This window comes from Rattus norvegicus, chromosome 2 (genome assembly GCF_036323735.1).
Source record: "Rattus norvegicus strain BN/NHsdMcwi chromosome 2, GRCr8, whole genome shotgun sequence".
In the NCBI taxonomy this organism is placed as follows: Eukaryota; Metazoa; Chordata; class Mammalia; order Rodentia; family Muridae; genus Rattus; species Rattus norvegicus.
This window is the reverse complement of record NC_086020.1, coordinates 21,349,894-21,375,655: the sequence shown is the minus strand read 5'-3', so window position 1 is coordinate 21,375,655 and position 25,762 is coordinate 21,349,894.

The following is a 25,762-nucleotide window of genomic DNA, read 5'->3' as shown; positions in this document are numbered from 1 at the left end:
CAGCTATTAGTTGGGGGATACCTATTTATTTATAATGCTTTTATTTAAACCAATTTTCTGTACTAGTAACAGTCTCTAAGACATAATAAATTCTGAAAAATAAGAAAAGAAAGAAGATACTTATGTTGAGCAACTAAGCTGCTGCCAACTACGAAAACTCAATGTATACAGATCAATTAGTTATTCCACTGCTTACTGTTCCACAGGGCATGAAGACACCAGGATGGAAAGTGTGCAATGAGGGCAATGACTTCGTTCTTATCAGCTCCAACTCGAGAAACTCAGCTTGGACACCAGCTCAAGTTGAATGTGATAGGACAATACTGTCCTCCTCCTTTTCAGAAGATTAAAGCAGAAGGATCTCAGGATCAAGAACAATCTGGACTATTAAGGAAATATTAAATATGAAAGTGCTGAGGGGAGATTCTGTAGTTGTCTTTGCCTAGTCAGAATGAGACTCTGCATTCAATCTATACACAGAAACAAACAAATCATCAAAAGGCCAAAGCTTCATGTCTCAAGGTGAATAAACAACAATACTTTATGGCTTTTGACATTCATTTTTATTTTTCAATTAATCACTTGTGTGTTTGATGTGGGTATATGCACATGACCATTCAATATGGATTCTAGGAACTGAGTCATGTCTTCTGTAATTGTAATAAGTACTCTGTTTTGCTTTAAATTATTATTCTTTAATATTTTTTACAATCCATGGTTTTATCCCCTCCTTGTCTGCCCTCTGACTATCCATAACTCCGTCCATACCTCTCCAGGAGTATGTTCTCCAACCCCAAACTGACCAGACCTCTCCACTCCCTGCTGCCTCAATTCTCTTGCATCTTTTCTCACTGAGTCTAGACCCCACAGTCCTCTGCTGTATGTTTGTTGGGGATTTCATGTCAGCTGGTGTATGCTCCCTGGTTGGTGACTCAGAATCTGAGCTCTCTCGTGGGTCCAAGTTAGTTAAGAATGTTGATCTTCCTAAAGGATCACGCTCCTCCTCAGCTTCTTCCAGCTTTCCCTAATTCAACCACAAGGGTCAGCAGTTTCTGTCCATTGGTTGGGTGTAAGTATCTGCATCTGAGTTTCAGCTGCTTGTTGGACCTATTGGAGGGCAGCCATGCTAAGCTACTATCTGTAAGCACACCATAGCATCAGTAATAGTGTCAGGCCTTGGGGACTCCCCTTGAGCTGGCTTCCAATTTGGTCCTGTCACTGGACCTCCTTTCCCTCAAGCTCTTCTCCATTATTGTCCCTGCAGTACTTTCAGAGAGGAACAATACGGGGTCAGTGTTTGTCTGTGGGATGGCAACCCCATCCCTCCACTTGATGCCCTGACATTCTTCTTGAGGTGGACTCTACAATTCCCTCTCCCAAACGTAGATCCTTTCATCTAAGGTCCCTTCCTTTAAGTCCTCAGAGTTTCTCACCTCCCAGGTCTCTCTTGTACATTCTAGAGGATCCCCCACCTCCTACCTCCTGAGGTTGTCTGTTTTCATTCTTTCTGCTTGCCCTCAGGTCTTCAGTCCTGTTCCCTACCAATACCTGATCATGTCCTCCTCTTTCTATCTCTGTCCCACTTTATACCCAGGTCAACCCCACCACCACCACCACAGTGATTGCTTTCTTTAACTTCTTTTTTTTTTCTTTTTTTTTTTTTCGGAGCTGGGGACCGAACCCAGGGCCTTCCGCTTGCTAGGCAAGTGCTCTACCGCTGAGCTAAATCCCCAACCCCTTTCTTTAACTTCTTAAGTGGGATTGAGTCTTTCTCACTTGAGCCCTTTGGCTTGTTAACCTTTTTCAGTTCTGTGGATTATATCCTGGGTATTTTGAGCATTTTTTTGGCTAAAAAAGCTTTTTTGGGCTATAATCCACTTAATAGTGAGTACATACCATGCATGTCCTTTTGAGGCAGAGTTAACTCACTCAGGATGGTATTTTCTAGTTTCATCCATTTGCCTGCAAAACTCAAGATGTCCTCGTTCTGAGTGGCTAAGTAGTATTCCAGAGTATAAATTAACCACATTTTCTGTATCCAGTCTTTGCTTATGGGACATCTGGGTTGTTTCAGCTTATGGCTACCACAAACAAGCCCACTATGAACATAGTGGAATATGTGTCCCTGTGGCATTGTGGGGTATTTTTGGGCATATGCACAAGAGTGGTATAGCTGGGTCTTCAAGTAGGTCTAACTGGCAGTTTGTATGTAGAAAAATAAAAACACACACATTTGTCACATTGCACAAAACTTAAGTCCAAGTAAATCAAGTTCCTCAACATAAAAACAGATAATCTGAATCTAATAGGAGAGAAAGTGAAAAGCTTCTGTAAGGCAAAGGACATAGTCAATAAGACAAGTTGAAAAACCTACAGATTGGGAAAAAATTTTCACTAACACCAATCTTATAGAGGGCTAATATCCAAAATACATAATGAACTCAAGAAACTAACCACCGAGAAACCAAACAACCCAATCAAAAAAAAAATACAGTGTGGAATTAAAGAAAGAATTCACAGCAGAGAAATATTGTAGTACTTAGAAACACTTAAATAAATGTCGAAAGTCCTTGGTGATCAGGGAAATGTGAATCCAAACAACCTTGAGATTGCACCTTACATGAATCAGAATGGCTAAGATCAAAATCTCAGGTGACAGCACATGTTGGCAAGGATGTGAAGAAAGAGGAACACTCCTCCACTTCCTGGTGGGATTACAAACTGGTAAACCTCTCCGGAAATCAATCTGCCGTAAGTACTCTTAACCCCTGACTTAAATCAAACATTCTTAAGAGTAAAAATATTTTGAACATGTTTTAAATAGAGAAAAGCTGACCAATACAGTCAATTACTCAAGTAGAAATATTGGAACTATAAATTCTTTTTTTTAAATTTTTTTATTATTTTTTTTATTAACTTGAGTATTTCTTATATACATTTCAAGTGTTATTCCCTTTCCCGGTTTCCAGGCAAACATCTCCCTCCCCCCTCCCCTTCCTTATGGGTGTCCCCCTCCCAACCCTCCCCCCATTGCCGCCCTCCCCCCATAGTCTAGTTCACTGGGGGTTCAGTCTTAGCAGGACCAAGGGCTTCCCCTTCCACTGGTGCTCTTACTAGGATATTCATTGCTACCTATGGGGTCAGAGTCCAGGGTCAGTCCATGTATAGTATTTAGGTAGTGGCTTAGTCCCTGGAAGCTCTGGTTGCTTGACATTGTTGTACTATTGGGGTCTCGAGCCCCTTCAAGCTCTTCCAGTTCTTTCTCTGATTCCTTCAACGGGGGACCTATTCTCAGTTCAGTGGTTTGCTGCTGGCATTCGCCTCTGTATTTGCTGTATTCTGGCTGTGTCTCTCAGGAGCGATCTACATCCGGCTCCTGTCGGTCTGCACTTCTTTGCTTCATCCATCTTGTCCAATTGGGTGGCTGCATATGTATGGGCCACCTGTGGGGCAGGCTCTGAATGGGTGTTCCTTCAGTCTCTGTTTTAATCTTTGCCTCTCCCTTCCCTGCCAAGGGTATTCTTTTTCCTCATTTAAAGAAGGAGTGAAGCATTCACATTTTGATCATCCCTCTTGAGTTTTGTTTGTTCTAGGGATCTAGGGTAATTCAAGCATTTGGGCTAATAGCCACTTATCAATGAGTGCATACCATGTATGTCTTTCTGTGATTGGGTTAGCTCACTCAGGATGATATTTTCCAGTTCCAACCATTTGCCTACGAATTTCATAAACTCGTTGTTTTTGATAGCTGAGTAATATTCCATTGTGTAGATGTACCACATTTTCTGTATCCATTCCTCTGTTGAAGGGCATCTGGGTTCTTTCCATTTTCTGGCTATTATAAATAAGGCTGCGATGAACATAGTGGAGCACGTGTCTCTTTTATATGTTGAGGCATCTTTTGGGTATATGCCCAAGAGAGGTATAGCTGGATCCTCAGGCAGTTCAATGTCCAATTTTCTGAGGAACCTCCAGACTGATTTCCAGAATGGTTTTACCAGTCTGCAATCCCACCAACAATGGAGGAGTGTTCCTCTTTCTCCACATCCTCGCCAGCATCTGCTGTCACCTGAGTTTTTGATCTTAGCCATTCTTACTGGTGTGAGGTGAAATCTCAGGGTTGTTTTGATTTGCATTTCCCTTATGACTAAAGATGTTGAACATTTCTTTAGGTGTTTCTCAGCCATTCGGCATTCCTCAGCTGTGAATTCTTTTGTTTAGCTCTGAACCCCATTTTTAATAGGGTTATTTGTTTCCCTGCGGTCTAACTTCTTGAGTTCTTTGTATATTTTGGATATAAGGCCTCTATCTGTTGTAGGATTGGTAAAGATCTTTTCCCAATCTGTTGGTTGCCATTTTGTCCTAACCACAGTGTCCTTTGCCTTACAGAAGCTTTGCAGTTTTATGAGATCCCATTTGTCGATTCTTGATCTTAGAGCATAAGCCATTGGTGTTTTGTTCAGGAAATTTTTTCCAGTGCCCATGTGGAACTATAAATTCTTAAATGCATCATATGTATGTGGCTGGAGCCATGGGTCCCTCCATGTGTACTCTTTGGTGGTTGGTTTAGTCCCTGAGAGTTCTGGGGGATCAGGTGGGTGATATTGCTATCGTTCCTATGAGGCTGCCAACCCCTTCAGCTCCTTCAGTCTTGTCTTAACCTCCTCCATTAGAGTCCTGTGCATAGTCCAGTGGTTGGCTGTGTGCATCTGCCTCTATTTGTCAGGCTCTAGCAGAGCCTCTCAAGAGACAGCTATACCAGGAAACTGTCAGCAAGCACTTTTTGGCATCAGCAATAGTGTCTGGGTTTGGTGTTTGTGTACAGGATGGATCCGCAGGTGGGGCAGTCTCTCAATGGCCCTTCCTTCAGTCCTTGTTCCACACTTTGTCCCCCTATTTCTTTTAGACAGGAATCAGCCACATATGTAGTAGAGGATGGCATTGTCTGGCATCAATAGGAGGAGAAGCCCTTGATCTTGTAAAGGCTTGATTCCCCAGTGTAAATGAATGCCAGGGTGGTACCATGGGAATGGGTGGGTGGGAGGGGGAACACTCTCACAGAGGCAGGGGTATGGGGGTTCAGGAGGGGAAACCAGGAAATGGAATAACATTTGAAATGTAAATACATAAAATATCCAGAAATGTGTGTGTGTCTCTGTGCGTGTTTGTGTGTAGGTTTTTCAAGTCTCTGTACAATAAACACATACACAAATCATTAAATAATGTGAGATTTTTTTAATCTCCAACAGATAGTTTTACAAATATAACATCTGAAATGAATTTACACTCCTAAGCATAATCTTCAAGAGTTACATAACTGAAGTTTATTTTGTTATGTAGGAAGGATGTTTCATGTAGTGCTAAGGTTAGGAAAATAGACAATAATCATTAAGCAATGTGACTATGCTCAGTGCTGCTTTAAAATGTACAACAGTACATATGCTCTTTTGTAATTGTGTACTTTTTCTTAAACAAATGAGCTTTTACATATAAAGATGCATCATACAAACATAAAAATATTGTTGGTCTTTAACATAATAAGAATATGTATATTTTCTATTACATATTTTTCCATGATTAATTTTCTATCAGTTTTTTATATTTAGGATAATAAGTATACATAGAATAATTTTAAAACTCTTAAATATAAAATAATGGTACAGATAATAACATTCTTTTACACTAAGTAAAGAAATGCCAAATTTAAATTAAGATTTATGGAGTAAAGTTAAATTTTCTGTTGGAAGGTTATAGGAACATGTGACTAGTATATAGGAGGCATATGAGCTCAATATTTTAAATAAATGAAATAGAGAAATATTATACATACTGTTGTTTTATACAGTTAAGTTTTAATTTTTAATGCTAAAATGCCTTTATGTGAAAATGTGATGGCTCTTTAAAAATTATTTGGAATTTTATTTAATTCTTCCTTGTTTTGTATTAAATATTCTCTTTAAGGAAAATAAGATATGCTTCTTCTTTCAAGATGAAAGTAGAGAACCAAAGGGCATTTGTGGGGAAGACAGTCTGTCCACCTGTCTCTTGTGTCTTTGCTTTCTGTTTTCTTTTTGGGTTTTGTTTGTGTGTTTGTCTGTTTTTCAGCTTTAAGCTTTCTCCTTTATTTTCACAAAGGCACTATATGTATATTATACAAGACTAGAAATACAGATAAGTGAAATTAGGAAACTATAAAATCTATTGTAATGTTTTCCTTAAGATGTCTTTCCAATATAGACCTTAGTTTGCTTTCTAATGACAGTAACAAAACACAATGTAAGAGAAACACATGATATTGAAAACTCCTTCTTTGGAGCTTCATACAGTGATGTTATGTTTATCTTTGTGACTTATGGTATGCTATTTAAGTTGGGTTAATTTTACCACTAATGAATAGTCATTTTATTTGGTATATAAATTATTATGACTTTATATATCAAACAGTAGGCTCAGGAATGAAGGCTTTTCAATACACATTATTTTCTGCTTGTTCCTTTGCCAAATGATCTTCTCTATATGTCTCCCAACATTTGATAAAAATGTTTTTAATCATTGATTAATTTTGTGTGAAGGGTTCAATCCTCATACTGCATATGTGGGTAATTGCATATGCTGAGCCAGAATAGATTGAACCTTTTATTAAAGCAGAGCCACAGAATAACTAAACTTTAACTGCATTTGTCACATTTGCTTATAATGCCATACTTACTTTCCTCAGATTCAACAATTCATTACTTGTTTTCAAATCCATAAGGGCTGTCAGCTTTAGTACTAGAAGAGCATATACCTAAATTTCTTTTAGATAGAAGAGGAGTTATGAAAATATCAGAATTCAGTATTCATTAATAAGAATGTGATATTGTCGCAGTGGTTTTTAAACAGTAGTTTATTTCATGCTGTCTGAAGTAGAATCAAATGAAATAGTATCATTTATTCCAGCTGTCCTATTTAGCAGCAATTTCATCCTATAACTCATAATTCATTTTTGTTTAGTTATCTTTGAAGACAAGTACTACTTGAAATACGACGATTATATAGAGGACAAAATATTCTTGGAACAATTAGAAGCATAATCCTATCAATTCACTGTTTTAAAATCAGATAGAAAAATTCTACCTTTAGAATATTATTATTAATTGTTAATATTATTTTTAACAGTGGATTATAAAAATGTGACTCATTCGAAAATGTGTTATAGAACTGTTATCGAACTGATAAAAAGCAAAGAAAATAATGAGAAACAGTTCAGAGTAACAGCAGGCTTTTAAATAAGACCAGTGTAACATCACATAACTTATTTTGCTTATGATTTCTTTTGAGATAATGTGACATAGGAGGAGTCATATGTGCTGACATTCTAACATTTCATCTGGCAAATGAGGAGAGAAAAATGTTTTTAATTTTTGTCAGCAGTCTAAATACAAAACCAAGACAATCAATATATCTAGCCTACAGATGTCCACTTAGCAAAGGAAACAGAAATTTTCTACATCTAAAATAAGTAAGAACTGAAATCTGACACAGTCACTATTTATCAACTAATCATTATTTTTCATAAAGTGTTCAAGTTGCTGGTAATATGGCTTGGTGGTTAAGAGTGCTTAATGTGGATGTATCAGGATCTGTGTTCATATACCCAGGAAACAGGAATCTGTGTTGGGAGCAGCAGAGATGGGCAGGTTGTACAGTGAGCCAAGAAGAAAGGGCAAGATTTCAGTTCGTGAGATAATGTGCCTCTCTTATGGGCAATAAGTTTTCCCCTGGACTTTGTATGCTTATACAGGGCACAACTCCGTACATATTCATGTCTATACACCACATACACACACATACAAACACATGTACACACATGCATGCACATGCACATGCACATCCATGCACACACACATGAACACTGAGTAATAGAGGAAGACAGGGAGGGAGAGAAAGAGGGATGGAAAGAGGAAGAGAGGGAGAGTCAGAGAGAGGATTCTTTAAAGAGAGTTCTGTGTCCTATTCATCTCTTTATCACTATTATATATAAAATCATGGACTTCACATAGTGGGAAACTGAAGTGTGTTGACTGAATTGGTAATTATTTATTATATAGAAACACACCACACTCTTAGGTTCTAGTGTTTGTTTTGTGGCAATACAATGATAAATCTTTGTATTTCTTATACTGTGGAAATTATGTCACTTTAATGAATGACGTCTACAAAACACAAGTTCTAGTGCATATACATTGGAAAGGCAGCTAATTCAAAGTCCTCACCAGTTCTCTTTTACTAAGGTTATCATTTTGCTGTGCATGTGCTTTCATCTGGCATTGGAGTACATGCTCAATGCTGACATGGTACAAAATATGTTATTCTCGCTTTGATTACCGTATTATAAGAAACTAGCAAACAGCCACCACTGAAGCAATATCTAAATTGTACTGTATATTTGATACCTTAGCAATTGACTTCTTTTGTATCTTTTTCTTTTTCAGCATTTTATTGGCTATTTTTAATTACATTTCAAATGTTATCCTCTTACCTAGTTTCCAGAATATAAATACCCTATTCCATACCCCACCTCCTACTTCTTCTATGAGGGTGTCCCACCACATATCCAACCACCTTTCCTACCTCCCTGCCCTGACATTCCCCTACACTGTGGTGTCCAGCCTTGGCAGAACCAAGGGCTTCTTGTCCCATTAGTGCCTAACAAGGCCATCCTCTGTTACATATGTAGATAGAGCAATGGACCTGTCTATGTGTATGCTTTAGATGGTGGTTTAGTCCCTGAGAGCTCTGGTTGGTTTGCATTGTTGTTCTTATGGGGTTAAAAGCCCCTTCAACTCAGCCAATCCTTTCTCTAACTCCTCCAGTGGGGACACTGTTCTCAGTTCAACTGTTGGCTGCAAGCATTTGCCTCTGTATTTTTTACTGTCTGGCAGAGCCTCTCAGGAGACAGCTATAACAGGCTCTGGTCAGCAAGGACTTCTTGGCATCAGCAATTTTGACTGGATTTCGTGGCTATATGAATATGGACTGGATTCCCAGATCATGCAGTCTCTGAAATGGCCATTCCTTCAGTCTCTACTCCAAACTTTGTTTTTGTATCTCCTCCTGTGAATATTTTTGTTCCCTCTTCTAAGAAGAACTGAAGCATCTGCACTTTGGTGGTTATCCTTCTTCTTGAGCTTCCTGTGGTCTGTGAATTGTATCTTTGGTAATCCGAAATTTTGGGTTAATATCTACTTATCAGTGCATGCATACCACATATGATATTTTTGTAATTGGGTAACCTTACTCAGGATGATATTTTCTAGTAGCATCCATTTGCCTATGAATTTCATGAAGTCAGTGTTTTTAATTGGTGAGTAGTACTCCATTGTGTAAATGTAGCACATTTTGTGTGTCCATTCCTCTGTTGAAGGATATCTGCATTCTTTCCAGCTTCTAGCTATTATAAATAAGGTTGCCATGAACATAGTGGAACATGTGTCCTTGTTACATGTTGGAGCCTTTTTGGGTTTATGTCCAGGAATGGTATACCTGGGTTCTCAGGTTTTCTGAGGAACCACCAGAATGTTTTCCAGAGTAGTTTTACCAGCTTGCAATCCCACCAACAATGAAGGAGTGTTCCTCTTTCTCTACATCCTTACCAGCATCTGCTCTAACCCGAAATTTTATCTTAGCCATTCTGACTGGTGTGAGGTGGAATCTCAGGGTTGTTTTGATTTGCATTTCCCTGATGACTAGGATGTTGAACATTTCTTTAGGTACTTCTCAGCCATTCAATATTTCTCAGTTGAGAATCTTTTGTTTAACTCTGTATCCCATTTTTAATAGGGTTATTTGATTCTCTGGAGTCTAACTTCTTGAGTTCTCTGTATATATTGGATATTAGCCCTCTATCAGAGTTAGGATTGGTAAAGACCTTTCCCCAATCTGTTGGTTGCACTTTTGTCCTATTGTCAATGTCCTTTGCCTTACAGAGTCTTTGATATTTTATGAAGTCCTGTTTGTTGATTCTTGATCTTAAGCCATTGGTGTTCCATTCCAGAAATTTTCCCAGGTACTTATGTGTTTGATGCTCTTCCCCACGTTATCTTCAATTAGTTTGAGTATATCTGGTTTTATGTGGAGATCCTTGATCCACTTGGACTTTAACTTTGTACAGGGTGATAAGAATGGATCAATTTGCATTCTTCTACATGTTGACTGACAGTTGAACCAGCACCATTCATTGAAAATGCTATGTTTTTTTTTTTTTTTTACTGGATGGTTTTAGCTCCATTGTCAAACATCACATGAGCATACATGTGTGGGTTCATTTCCATTAATCTACCTGTCTCTGTACCAATACCATACAGTTTTTATCACTATTGCTCTGTAATACAGCTTGAGGACATGGATGCTGATTTTCCCAGAAGTGTTTGATTTATCATTGAGGATAGTTTTCACTCTCCTGAGTTTTTTGTTATTTCAAATGAATTTGCAAAATGCTGTTTCTAACTCTATGAAGAATTGAGTTGGAATTTTGATGGGGATTGCATTGAATCTGTAGAATCCTTTTGGTAAGTTTACCATTTTTACAATATATTCTGTCAACCCATGAGCATTGGTGATCTTTCCATCTTCTGAGACCTTCTTCAATTTCTTTCTTCAGAGACTTGAGATTCTTGTCATACAGATCTTTCACTTGCTTGATTAGAGTCACACTGTGGTATTTTATATTATTTGTGAGAATTGCGAAGGGTGTTGTTTCCCTAATTTCTTTCTCAGTCTGTTAATCCTTTGAGTAGAGAAAGCTACTGAGTTATTTGAATTAATTTTATACCCAGCCACTTTGCTGAAATTGTTTATCAGGCTTATGAGTTGTGTGGAATTTTGGGGGTCACTTATATATATTATCATATCATCTGCAAATAGTGACATTTTCACTTCTTCCTTTCCAATTTGTATCCCTTTGACCTCCTTTCATTGTCTGATTGCTCTGGCTAGGACTTTAAGTACTATACAGAACAGGTAGGGGGAATGTGGATAGCCTTGTTTAGTGCCTGATTTTAGTGGGATTACTTCAAGTTTCTCTCCCTTTAGATTGATGTTGGCTAGTAGTTTGATGTTTATTGCTTTTACTGTGTTTAGGTATTGGCCTTGATTTCCTGATCTTTCCAAGTCTTTTAATATAAAGGAGTACTGAATTTTGTCAAATGTGTTCCCAACATCTGATGAGATGATCATGTGGTTTTGGTTTTTGTTTGTTTGTTTGGTTTGGTTTTTTTTTTTTTTTGGGTGTGTGTGTTTTTTATTTTTTTTATTTGAGTCTGTTTATATAGTGGATTATGCTGATGGATATCTGTATATTCAACCATCCGTGCATCCCTGGGATGAAGCCTACTTGATCATGATGGTTGATCCTTTTGATGTGCTCTTGGATTTGGTTTGTGAGAGTTTTCTTGCATATTTTTGTGTCAATATTCATAAGGGAAATTGGTCTGAAGTTCTCTTTCTTTGCTGGATCTTTGTGTAATTCAGGTATAAGCATAATTGTGGCTTCATAGAAGGAACTTGGTAGTGTTCCTTCTGTTTCTATTTTGTGGAATAGTTTGGACAGTATTTTTATTAGGTCTTCTATGAAAGTCTGATAGAAATTCTGCACTGGTCCTGGAATTTTTTGGGTTTGGTGATTTTTAATAACTGTTTCTAAGTCTTTAGAAGTTAAAGAACTCTTTAGTTGGTTTGTCTGATCCTGATTTAGCTTTGGTACCTGGTATATGTCTAGAAAATTGTCTATTTCATCCAGATTTTCCAGTTTTTTTTGTGTATAGACTTTTGTAGTAGAATATGGTAATTTTTTTCGAATTTTCTCAGATTCTGTTCTTATATCTCCCATTTCATTTTTAGTGTTGTTAATTTGGATACTGTCTCTGTGCCCTCTGGTTAGTCTAGCTAAGGGTTTAGCTATCTTATTGATTTTCTCAAAGAAGCAGCTCCTGGTTCTGTTGATTCTTTGTATAGTTCTTTTTGTTTTTTCTTGGTTGATTTCAGTCCTTAGCTTGATTATTTCATGCCATCTACTCCTCTTGGGTGTAATTGCTTCATTTTGTTATAGATTTTTTTCAGGTATTCTATCAAGCTGCTAGTGTATGCTTTCTCCAGTTTCTTTTTTGGAGGACCTCAGAATTATGAGTTTTCTTCTTAGCACTGCTTTCATTGTGTCCCATAAGTTTGGATATGATGTAACTTCATTTTCATTAAATTCTAAAATTTCTTTATTTCTTCCCTGACCAATTATCATGAAGTAGTGTTATTCAGCTAACCTGTGTACGTGGGCTTTCTGTAGTTTTTGTTATTATTGAAGACTAGTCTTAGTCTTTGGTGTTCTGATAGAGTACATGGAATTATGTCAATCTTCTTGTATTGAGGCCTGTTTTGTGACTTATTATATGGTCCATTTAGGATAAGGTACTGTGAGGTGCTGAGAAGGAGGTATATTCTTGTGCTTTAGGATGAAATGTGCTATAGAAATCTGTTATATTCATTTGGTTTATAACGTCTGTTAGTTTCTCTGTGTCTCTGTTTAGTGTGTTTCCATGATCTGTCCATTGCTGGGAGTGGGGTGTTGATATCTCACACTAATATTTTGTGAGGTGCAATGTGTATTTTGAGCTTTAGTAAGGTTTTTTTTATGAATGTAGGTGCCCTTGCATTTGGAGCATAGGTATTCAGGACTGAGAGTTCATCCTGGTGGATTTTTTCCTTTGATGAATATGAAGTGTCCTTCTTTATCTTTTTTGATAACTTTTGGTTGAAAGTTGATAGTATTCAATATTAGAATAGCTCCTCCAGCTTTTTCTTGGTATCATTTGCTTAGATAATTTTTCTCATCCTTTTACTTTAGGCGGTGTTTGTCTTTGTTACCGAGGTGTGTTTCCTGCGTGAAATAAAATGCTCGATCCTTTTTCCGTATCCAGCCTGTTAATCTGTGTCTTTTTATTGGAGAATTGAGTTTATTGATATTAAGAGATATAAACAATAATGATTGTTGTTTCCTTGTATTTTTGTTGTTAGAGGTAGAATTATGTTTGTGTGGTTCTCTTCTTTTGGGTTTGTTTTAAAAAGATTTCTTTCTTGCTTTTTCTAGGGTGTAGTTTCCCTCTTTGTTTTGGAGTTTTCCATCTACTATCCTTTGTAGGGATGGATTTGTTAAAAGGTATTTTGTAAATTTGGTTTTATATATTATTGAACATAAACTTTTGAGGTAAATGTTAGTACAAAATTTACCATAAGATCCAATCTAAATGAAAGTCTATGTCAACCAAACTCTTCTAGGCTAGTAGTGGGACAATCACCCCACCCCTCAGAATTTTAAAAACATCCTGAAAACGAAGAGAATTGGGGTTTGTAATATTGTCTGTGTAGTTAGCTGTATCCATCTGGCTCTTTGGGATGGAAGTACTATGTCTTTTTGCCTCCATATGACCGTGGCATATAAAGTAATTGATGTTAGGTTCTGGAAACCTGAAGTCAATTACAGAATTATAAAAACTCTTGTTCCAGGGTCTTATCAGAAAAAGTACTCAGGAAGAATTTCTGGCAGCCTTTTGGTTTTTACACTAAAGCAGGATTTTTTGTCACTTACCTTTCCTGATTAGTAACTGAGACAAAAATAAACTGAGGTAAAATTACCAGATTAGGAAGAAGAAACTATTTTCCACAATAACTTTATTTATTTAATCCTGCTACCTACTCATGATTCCTCACAATTTAGATATTCAGTTGAATACATTAAATATTTAAATTATAACATGGAAAGTTACATGACATCAAAATAATTACTACTGAAGTACTAGGATTCTTTATAGATATTCATTATAAATATCAATTATATCATTATCATTACAGTTGAGAATATTTACTGTGCTTTCATTATGAGATATACATCATCTAGATAGATAGTGACCCAATTATAATTAAATAATGTCATAGTTACTTTTCTGTTGTTGGAAAACAATAACAGCAAAATGAACTAATGCAAAAAGACTTTATTTCCACCTTTCATTCAGAAAAAGGGCAATCTATCACTGTGGAGAAGATACAGCAACAGCAGGCAGGGAAGTCATGTTCATAAGTTTAATAGACTGTCTGGTTACACTTTACCAACATTCAGAAAGTAGGAATTAATCAAGAAGTGAGGCTTTTGTTAACTGGAGTGGAACCTATTACAAAATTCAAGGTTTACCCAAAACCCTGTTTGTTCAGCAAGATTCCAGGTTAGAAATGTTTTATAGCTTTCTCTGTTTCATGCAGATTCTGGTTGTTATCTCAGTCTCTGTGAGGCCCTGTAAGTCCATGACCAAGACTTTACTCTGAACAGTGGGACTAGGGGCTATACCTGACCCTGTTGTCATTCTTTGAGACCCTTTCCTCCTACTGGTTCTCACAACTATCCTGAATAAGTGAGGACATACCCAGTTTTATTGCAACTTCATATGCCATGGCTTGTTGATATCCATGGGAGGCCTGACTATTTTTTTTTTTTTGGTTTTTTTTTTTTTTTTTTTTTTTTTTTTTGGAGCTGGGGACCGAACCCAGGGCCTTGCGCTTCCTAGGCAAGTGCTCTACCACTGAGCTAAATCCCCAACCAGACTATTTTTGAAAAGAAATTGAGGAGAGGATTAGTGAGAAGAGGGAACTGGGAGGAAAAGAGGTACTGGAAACTGAAGTCAGGATGAAGAAAATATAAAAATTATGCATATCAAGATTAGAATGTATATAGACAATATTTGTCACTGCACTCACTTACCAAATAAACCATTGGATTTACATACAGGCTTAGCAGCATTTTTGTATTTATTCTCTGTAAGTCACATGCTTGTGGTAAAAAATAGTTTTATACTAAAATGCTCTTTTATTGATATCATTCCACCCAAGGTATTTATGTATCTTTTTCCTTTTATTGAAAATTAAGTAATTTTCAATAAAGATATAACTTTATGATGGCAATCCTTTTAAAATTTATTTAAATAAAAATGGTAGCAAATTATATATTAAATGTTCATATAAATTACGAGATAATCAAGTAATCTTGAAGAAAACTTGATGTAAGTTGAATACAATAGTATGACTACCTCTTTGATATGGTCTATTTATATTAAACCAAAATACATTTCAAACAAAATGACAACTAACCAACTCCTTGTAATTGGATAATTAAAATTTGGTAATAGCTGCTAGAGAAATACTGTGCAAACCTGTGGAAATAAGGGTGGGCAGATATAGTTACAACATTAGTTATTATTTTAAAAAAAATAATTTATATTATTATGAGATAAGCAGAAAAGACAGCCCATGATCTTTAACTAACTAAAATCATTCACAGAGAAGAATTAGAAATCATGTCCCACAGTTGTAGGATATAAATATCTCACTTGGCGTGGGTACTGTGTTAGAGTCATTATGGTATTTCCACTTAGGGTTTCAGAACATCCATTGTAGTTATGTTCTAGCCCAGGCATTCTACTTTTCATAGTGTATGGAAAATATTCTACTTTTATTGAGAAAAAAATCAAGAAGCCACAATATTGACATAAAATATTTAAATAGAGTAGTGCTTAAATGGAAAAAATTTTAAAAGACCCTGAACCAAATAGAAATTCTTTCTGTTTCTGTCGGTTATAAAAGCCAAAAAAAAAAATACAGAATAAATGAATAAAATGCAAACAGTTACTCATGAAATTCAGTTTAATGCTATCAGTTTTACTTTACAGATAAAATCCTGAGTTTAAATTGCCTCTTATAATGTAAAAAAATTACAATTTTTTTACAAAAATTACAAAAAGAATTAGAGGCAGTAGTTCCACCAAACAGTCACTATTAATTTACATTTTTCTTTCATTTTCAAGATTATGTTTATGTCATTCCTTACTTCTAATTCCTCCATTCAAAGCCCCCAAAACACCTCTTCTTGCTTTCTATAAAGTTCTGACTTCCTTTTATTACTAAATGTTGATCCATACAAATATTCCTATTTATATATGTATGCATGCCTAAATATCACCTGCTCAATTTTGTGATGTTACATTAAAGAGGTTCTTTTTTTTTTTCTGAATTGAGCATTTGGTCTTGGATAACTAATTGGTGTGCTGTTTCTAAGGAAGATTGTCTTCCAGTCTCAGCATTCCGTAGTCACCTGCAGTTCTTTGTATGGGGTTGACTTCTCATGGGCTTTCCACTTTGACATTTCTATTGCTCTAGCACTTAACTCAGCTCATGCTAGGTAGTCAAGTTGGGAATAGCTAATGAAATTGCTAGAAGACACTATCTCACACCAACATCTCTGGTTCTGTGGTTCATGCTATTGTTTAATTCCATCGTCCCCAATATTTTCTGACCCTTAGGTGCAGGAATGTTTTTGTAGAAGTATTTGTTATGACTGGACTCCATACCTACACATTTTGATTGGTTGTGATTTTCATTAATGCCTTCAACTGGGGCAATGGGAATTTTCCTTGGTGCCATGTGAGAACTACACTTATCAGTGGATAAAAGCACACTTATTTAGAGTGTACTAAAGAATTATTCTGGTTTAATAAATTGGTAGTTATAGGTTTTTCTCGAAGAATCATGACCTCTCTAGCCCAAGGTTATTGGCTATGTATACTGTACACGGCATGGATTCTTTCTTGTGGAGCAGGTCTCGAGTCTAATTAAAGACCTGCTGGTTATCACCAAGTTATGCATGCCACTACCATACACTTAGGGTTACTGAACTGTTCCGATAATTTTGTGGTTCAGAGCCATCAGAGCTGACGTGAACTGTTGGTTGCTTCCCTCCTTTAGAACCTTATATGGTTTCTTATCTTACCAAGAAAGCAACTTCCAGCAAGAACGGGCTCAGGCTCTTAAATTGTACCCAGAGTACACGGTATCTCCAGTAATAGTAACTTATCTTGGACTGTTGTTGGGGGGCTTTAATCAATGATTAAGCAATAGACTGTAATCTTTGGGGAAGTTATTGAAAGAAGGCTTTTCATGCCTAATTTGTTTTTTTATTATTCTTTTTTATTGTTTGTTTTATTTATTTACATTTCAAATGTTATCCCCCATCCCAGTTTCCCCTCCACAAACCCTTTATCCCCTCCCCCTCCCCCTGCCTCTATAATGTTGCTCCCCAACCTGCCCTCCCACTCCTGCCTCAGTGCCCTAGCATTCCCCTACCCTGGGTCATCATGCTTCTACATAACCAAGGGGCCCCTCCCAGTTATACCAAATAAGGTAATTCTCTGCTCCATATCCAGTTGGAGTCATGCCCCTCCCACAATGTATACTCTTTGGTTGGTGGTTTAGTCCCTGGGAGCTTTCGGAGGTCTGGTTGTTTGATATTAGTGTTCTTCCTATTGATATTGTTGCAAACTTGTTCAGCTCCTATAGTCTTTGCCCTAACTCCTCCATTGTGTTCCCCATGCTCAGTCAGTGACTGTGTACATTCTCACCTGTATTGGTCTGACTCTGGCAGAGCCTCTCAGGGGACATCTATACCAGGATTCTGTCAGTAAGCACTTCCTGGCATCAGCAATAATGTCTGGGTTTGGTGTCTGCAAATGGACTGGATTCCTATGTGCGGCAGTCTCTGGATGGTCTTTCCTTCAGTTTCTGCTCTATTCTTTGTCCTTGCATTTCATTTTGATAGGAGGAATTCTGGTTAATACTTTTGAGGAGGGTAGGTGGCTTCACCCTTCAACCTGGGGCCATGCCTATACACTGGATATGGTCTCCGCAGGTTCTCTCTCCCCTCTGTTGGGTATTTTGATTAATGTCCTCTTTGTCTGGTAATGGGAACCTCTTGAGTTCCTGGCATCTGGGACTTTCTAGTTGCTACCCCCAGTTTCCTGTTTTATTATTTGTTCTTTAGCTCTTGGAGAATATTATCAGTCCAGAGTTAAAATTTTATTTGCACTACATATTTACAAAATTATGTAAATATATTATGCTTAGTATATACTTAATAGTATGATTCCATTTGACTTTTTCAAAGATTCTTATTATTTCCCTTCAGTCTTATGTATTTGTCTTTCTTCTCTGTAATTAGAGTCCCAGTTTTTCCCATTTCCTTAATCAGATCAACTTCAACTTTACTATTCCCTTCTTCATCATTCCCCAGTTCTCACATTCGAGAAATGGTCCACTTTCTACTCTCTTGCTTTCTTCAGTTACTCTAAAATATGGAATTACATCTAGAAATACAGAACTAGCAGTCTCTGATGGGAGAGACGTAGACTATGTTGCACTTCTACTTCTGAGTATGAGTAACATCACTCACATGATCTTTCCTACTAGAAATGTACTGCATTCTATCATTCATGTTTCAGGTGAATTTAACATTAAAGTTTATGATTTCAACTTTTTTAAGCAAGTAAGTGGTATTCCAGTGTGTATTCAGCACATGTTCATTATCCATTTGTCATTAGTTTGATTCTGTTTTCTAGCCATTGCAAATAGATAAGCAGAGAGCATGGAAAAGTATCTGTGGAGTAGGATTTACAGTACTTTGGCATATGCCAATAGCTTGTCTACGTATGTATGATAGACAAACTTTTTATTTTTGAGAATTTTCTAAATCGATTTTTATAGATGCTGTACTTGGTTGCAATCCCACTAATAGAGAAAGATATTTCCATTTCACCCATACACTGTCAAACATTTGAAGATGGTTGCTTTGTTTATTTTTGTCACTGTGACTAAGAGAAGAAAAATATCAAAGTTGATTTGCATTCCTTAGTTGCTAGGAACAATATATTTTACATGAAATACTTCTAATATTGTTTTTCTTCTTTTGAGAACTGTCTGTTCAAATTCCAGCTCTATTTTTGAAGGTTTGCTTTTATTCATATTGTTGCTGTTATTTTTTGATTCTCTGTATTTTGAGTTCTTCTTACTCCTTCCTAGAAATTCTTAGTCAGATGAATAACTAATGCAGTTTTTCTCCCTTTATTTGACCTGTTTTTGTTCTGTGAATTGTTTCTTTATTTGTGCAAAAACTTTTAAGTTTCATGAGGTCTAATTTGTCAATATTTGGCCTTAATGTTTGGGCAAATGTGTTCTATTCACAGAATCTTTCTACACCTGTATCCTGTAGAGTATTGCCTACAGTTTATTCTTGCAATCTCAGTGTTTCCAGTTTCAAGTTTAGGTCTTTGATCCAATCGCGGTTAGTTTTTAATGCAAGATGACAGATATGGGTCTAGTTTCATTCTTCTGCAAGTGGACATTAAGTTTTCAGAGATTTCACTGGCATTGATTTTTCATCTTTTCTCCACTGAAGATAGCACTTGTTATTTGTTGGAATACATCTTTGATTATGTTAAGGCATCTTCCATTTAGTCTTTCATTCTCCTCTACTTTTATGATGAAGGTTTGCTTGATTTTGTCAAAATCTTTGAGGTATGTATATAGATAATCATGTTGATTATTGTCTTTATACCCCTTTATATGGTGAGTTACATTTTTCAACTCTGATGTATATTGAACTATCCCCAAATTTCACTGATAAAGTGAATGTGGTCATGTTATATAGTCTTCCTGAAATTATAGCTATTCACAAGTATTTTATTGATTATTGTTGAATCTATGCTCATTAAGGATAGATATTGTGCCACTGTTTGTATTATTATAGTTCTAGAATATATCTTAAGACTTAAAATGATAATCCCTCTATCATTGTTCTTGCTGAATTAATTTGTTATTTTTAGAAGTTTTCTATTTTTGGTTGTGTTCTTACCTAATTTGATGACGAGTTTGATACTGACTTCTTTTTCTATTTCTACTCTTGAATGGTTTAAAAAAAGATTGACTGTATGTCTTCATTGAATGAATGATAGAATTCTTGCACGAATCTCTCTGACATTTTTTATAAATGAAAGACTTTTTACTTCTATGTGAATCTCATTTGTTATGAGCCTGCTTTGGTCATTGACTTCTTGTAATTTTGTTTGGTAGATTAGTTGAATCTAGAAATTCTTTCTGTCTGTCTTTCTGTCTTTCTTTCCTCTTCATTTTTTCTTCTTTTGAAGAAAATGATATACACACTTGAAAATATTCTCTGAATTTCTTTGTTTTCTATTGTAATGTTTTCTTATTAATTTCTGATAATTTTGGTTCTTTCAATTTTTTTGTCTTTTCAAAAAAATAAACAACTCTTAGATTCCATGATTTGTAATATACTAAGGGTCTAACATATTGGATTTTGCTTCTATTTCATAGATTCCTCCTCTGATTTTTAATATTCCTTGACAATATCATTGTAATTTCATGGTTTGCTCTTGTTTTTATGCATTTAAGTTTTATAATTAATACATTTGTACTCTTTTGGATTTTTTAATAAAGGTATTGAGAGCTATACATTTTCCTCACATGCCTGCTTTCATTGTGTCCTAGATGTTTTAGTGTATTTTGTTTACATTTTCATGTAGTTCTGGGAATTTTAAAATTTTTCTTTATTAATTTTTTTGGCTAACTAATTATCCAGTAATGAGTTGTGTAATCACGTCAAGTTTGTGTGCTTACCAGATATTTGCTTGCAAACTATTTCAAGTTTTGTTTCATTGTGGTCAGTTATTTTAACCTTTTGAATTTGCAAAGGTATTTCTTTCTCAGGGTGTGGTCTATTTTAGAAATTTTACATGTGTTGCTGAGTAGAATGTTTATTACTTGGCTGTTGCTTGAATATTCTGTAAATGTTTTGTAAGTTCACTTACTATATGATGCCAATTAATTTTGTTTCTAGAATTCTGGGGTTTTTTTTTTTTTGGTTTGTTTGTTTGTATTTGTTTGTTTTTTGGTTTTTTTCTTTCTCCAAACGACCTGTCTGTTTATAAAATTTGGGCACTGAAATCAACTACTATTAGTGGATCATTATTATTTTGTGTCTTACTTCGAATAGCAGTAGTTTTTTTTCTTTTTTTTTTCTTGTTTTGTTTTTATGAAATTGTGTGCCACAGAGTTTGGTGCATATTTGTTAAGTATAGTAATTTTTTTGGTTAACTATTTGCTTGATTATAATGACATGTCCCTCTTTATTTATTTGGTTACTTTTTATTAATTATATACATTACTTATTTACATTTTAAATTTTATCTCCTCTCCAGGTGCCCCCTCCACCAACATCTCTGTGCCCCCTCTCCTTTATCTTTAATAGGGTACTCTGCCACCCACTTAACCACTCCCACCTCCCTCTCATAGCATCTTCCTTCTTTGTGCTATCAAGCTACTACAAGATCAAGCACATCCCCTCACTCTGAGGCCAGAAAAGGCAGTCCTCTGCTGCAAATGTTGCAGGGACCATGGACCAGAACATATATATGGTCTTTGGTTGGTAGTTTAGAACCTGGGAGCTCTGATGGGTCTGGTTAGTTGATACTGTACTTCTTCCAATGATATTACAATCCCCTTCAGCTCCTTTAATACTTCCCTCAACTCTTTCATAGGGATTCCCAATTCAGTCCAATGGTTGGCTGTAAGTATCTGCATCTGCTACAGTCAGGTACTGGTAGAACCTCTCAGACAACTGCCATGACAGGCTCCTGTCTGAAAGTACATCTTGTCCTCAGCAATAGTGTTGGGTTCTGGTACATGTTCATGGGATGGATCTATAGTTGGGGTGGACTCTGGATGGCCTTTCCTACATTTTTTGTCCTTGAATTTCCATTAGACAGGAACAATTCTGGGTCAAAAATTTTGAGTTGGGTGAGTGGCCCCATCCTTAAATTGAGATCCACTTATCAATGAGTACATACCATGAATCTACTCACCATGTACACAACAAAGATGAGGAGATAGCATGAAATAATCAAACTCAGCACTGAAGTCAACCAATTAAAACAAAAAGACTGATAGAAAGAATCAACAAAACTAAGAACTGGTTCTTTGAGAAAAATCAACAAAATAGGTAAACCATTAGCTGAACTCACTAAAGGATACAGAGCCAGTGTCTAAATTAATAAAATCAGAAGTGAAAAGGGGGATATGCAACAGGAACTTAGAAAATTTAAAATATCATCAGAATTTACTACAAAAACATATATATACTCAACAAAACTGAAAAAAATCTAGATGAAATGAATGATTTTCTAGACAGCTACCATGTACTAAAGTTAAAGTAGGATCAGGTTAGCTATCAAAACAGTTCCATAGCCCCTACTTAAAGAAATAGAAGCAATCATCAAGAGTCCCAACAACAACAAAAAGCCGAGGGACAGATGGTTTTTAGTGTAGAATTCTATCAGAACAGCAAAGACCTAATGCCAATACTCCTTAAACTATTCCATAAAACGGAAGCAGAAGGAATACTAACTAATTTGTCCTTTTTTGGTTAATTTTAACTTGAAGTATATTTTGTAAAATATCTGAGTAACAATGTCTCAGTCTATTTTGTCAGATATTAGAATAACATAATCTAATATCTACTTCTTTCTTGTGACTGGTATATTTGTCCATATTTATATTCTAAGCAGAAATATTGATGGTCATAAATAGAGCTTGGTGGATAGTTTGACAAAGTTTTGGAGTCACAAGTATTTGTGAATCTGAGTAAATCACATGGAGTCTGTTCAATTCTTTGTTCACTCAAGCTGAGTAAGTATTTATAATCATGGAATAAGGAGCATTAACTTGAAAAGAGGTCTAGGCTTTCAAGAATATAGATTTATGTCACATTACAAGCATAATTGGTAAAAACTTTTCATGATGATAGGTGTTAATGTGGGAAGTTTTATAATTGGTAGCTAGAGAATAACAATCGCCATGCCTGTGTCTCTCACTTTGATATTAGTCATGAGTGCTGAATGTCATCTCCTCAGTATCTCACTGTCTTCGGAAAGTAGAAACATGAGAAATTACGTCAATCTGTTTCTAGAATGTCTGTTTGAAGTTTGATTTGGCAATGTTATGGATGGAAAGTGGAGTGTTGGTTGTAATCATGCCTGCTTACATTTTATGTTGCCAGAATGAGAAATGACTTGATAGTGACTTATAGCTTTCTGGCCACACAGTCTTATTAGTTTTCTTTTTGGATCACTCTCAGCAAATGATTGTGAGGTGTGACTTGTTCATTGTAAGCCATTCAATCAGGGGAAGTGTGGAGTTCTATTTCTGAGTCTGTAGTTCTTGTAATGAGTCTGTCCAATTGACTGAAAACTCATAAAAATGTACCATTGTGGCTAAGATCAAAAACTCAGGTGACAGCAAATGCTGGTGAGGATGTGGAGAAAGAGGAATACTCCTCCATTGTTGGTGGGATTGCAGACTGGTACAACCATTCTGGAAGTCAGTCTGGAGGTTCCTCAGAAAATTGGACTTTGAACTGCCTGAGGACCCAGCTATACCTCTCTTGGGCATATATCCAAAAGATGCCCCAACATATAAAAAAGACACGTGCTCCACTATGTTCATAGCAGCCTTATTTATAATAGCCAGAAGCTGGAAAGAACCTAGATGCCCTTCAACAGAGGAATGGATACAGAAAATGTGGTACATCTACACAATGGAATATTACTCAGCTATCAAAAACAATGACTTTATGAAATTCATAGGCAAATGGTTGGAACTGGAAAATATCATCCTGAGTGAGGTAACCCAATCACAGAAAAACACACATGGTATGCACTCATTGATAAGTGGCTATTAGCCCAAATGCTTGAATTACCTTAGATGCCTAGAACACATGAAACTCAAGACGGATGATCAAAATGTGAATGCTTCACTCCTTCTTTAAAAGGGGAACAAGAATACCCTTGGCAGGGAAGGGAGAGGCAAAGATTAAAACAGACACAGAAGGAACACCCATTCAGAGCCTGCCCCACATGTGGCCCATACATATACAGCCACCCAAATTGACAAGATGGATGAAGCAAAGAAGTGCAGGCAGACAGGAGCCGGATGTAGATCTCTCCTGAGAGACACAGCCAGAATACAGCAAATACATAGGCGAATGCCAGCAGCAAAACACTGAACTGAGAACGGGACCCCCGTTGAAGGAATCAGTGAAAGAACTGGAAAGCTTGAAGGGGCTCGAGACCCCCTATGAACAACAATGCCAAGCAACCAGAGCTTCCAGGGACTAAGCCACTACCTAAAGACTATACATGGACTGACCCTGGACTCTGACCTGATAGGTAGCATTGAATTTCCTAGTAAGATCACCAGTGTAAGGGGAAGCCCTGCGTCCTGCTAAGACTGAACCCCCAGTGAACGTGATTGTTGGTGGGAGGGCGACCATGGGGGGAGGATGGAGAGGGGAACACCCATAAAGAAGGAGAGGGAGAGGGGTTGGGGGATGTTGGCATATAAACCGGGAAAGGGAATAACACTCGAAATGTAAACAAGAAATACTCAAGTTAATAAAAAAAATGACCCAAAACTCAGTGGAATATGTAAAAAAAATAAAAATTCCAAAACTAAAAAAAAAAATGTACCATTGTTTATAGCGTCCTTGTCAAATTTTTGTTTCTTCTCTTATTGCACCAGTTACAGGCCTGCTGTACTAGACTCTAAGTGTTTTCCTAGTTGAGTTTACCCTTCATGAAAGCATTCCCTGCACTAAATTTATATTAAGTCTAATCTTGACTTCTTACCTGCTTCTTAGTGTTCTCAAGGTATTACAATCTTGATCTTAACCACTTTCCAGAGGACCATATTAGGACCGCAGCCAAACTGCCCACAGCAATTTATCTTTATTTAACATAGTTTGTTGAAAAATTTCCCCATTTCTCCTGGAGACTAAATTAGCATTTAAGACAGAAAATAATTCTACATAGCTTTTTCATTCCCTATAGGTAGAATTGTACTCCTTTACCCTTGAGCATGATAGAGAATTAATCACAAAGGTCTAAGGAGGAAAATGTGATCAGAAATATTGCTAAACTTTCATAATTGGTGATTATAAACTAGTCTTCAACTAAGATCTATTTTAGGGAGCAACTTGGAATAGATTTTTTTAATCCAGTAAGTCTTTAGGTAATAACAGATACGTTTGATTTATTCATAGGAGAAACATTTGGCTTAATTTTTAAGTAAAATTAATTTGTTACCCCTAATTTTGTTTTAAGCTACTATGTCAATAGAAAATACAGAAATATGTTTAAATTTATCACATATGGTCAATACATATATATAAGGATTTGTAAGGAATTATATACACACACGTTTTATTATATATTTATGACATATTTATTTGTATATGCCAAATATACACATTCATGTATATCATGAGTCATTTTTTTCTGAAAATTATTATTATTATTATTATTATTATTATTATTATTATTATTATTTTCTTTATTAAGTTGGCTTTTGGAGGGTGGACAACTGGAAACCTTGCCTTATATGGAGGCTATGAGAGTTTTGGAAGTGTGACAGGCCTGCAATTTTCTGCAAATGATCTTGAATGTTATCAGAAGGTTTTAGGTATAGAGCTCAGTTCTTCATGTATTTTTTTTGTTGTTTTTTAATTGGATATTTTTTAAATTTACATTTCTAATGTTATCTCTTTTCCCATTTTCCCATCCATACGCTCCCTACCCCAGACCCCATAGCCCTCCTTCTATGAGGCTGACCCTCCCCCAATTTACCGACCCCTTCCTGCCTCCACACCCTGGCATTAGCTACAGTGGGGCATTGAGCCTTGGCAGAACCAAGGGTGTCTCCTCCTATTGGTGCTCAACAAGGCGATCTGCTTCATTTGCAGCTGGAACCAGGGGTCTGACCATGTGTACTCTTTGGATGGGGGTTT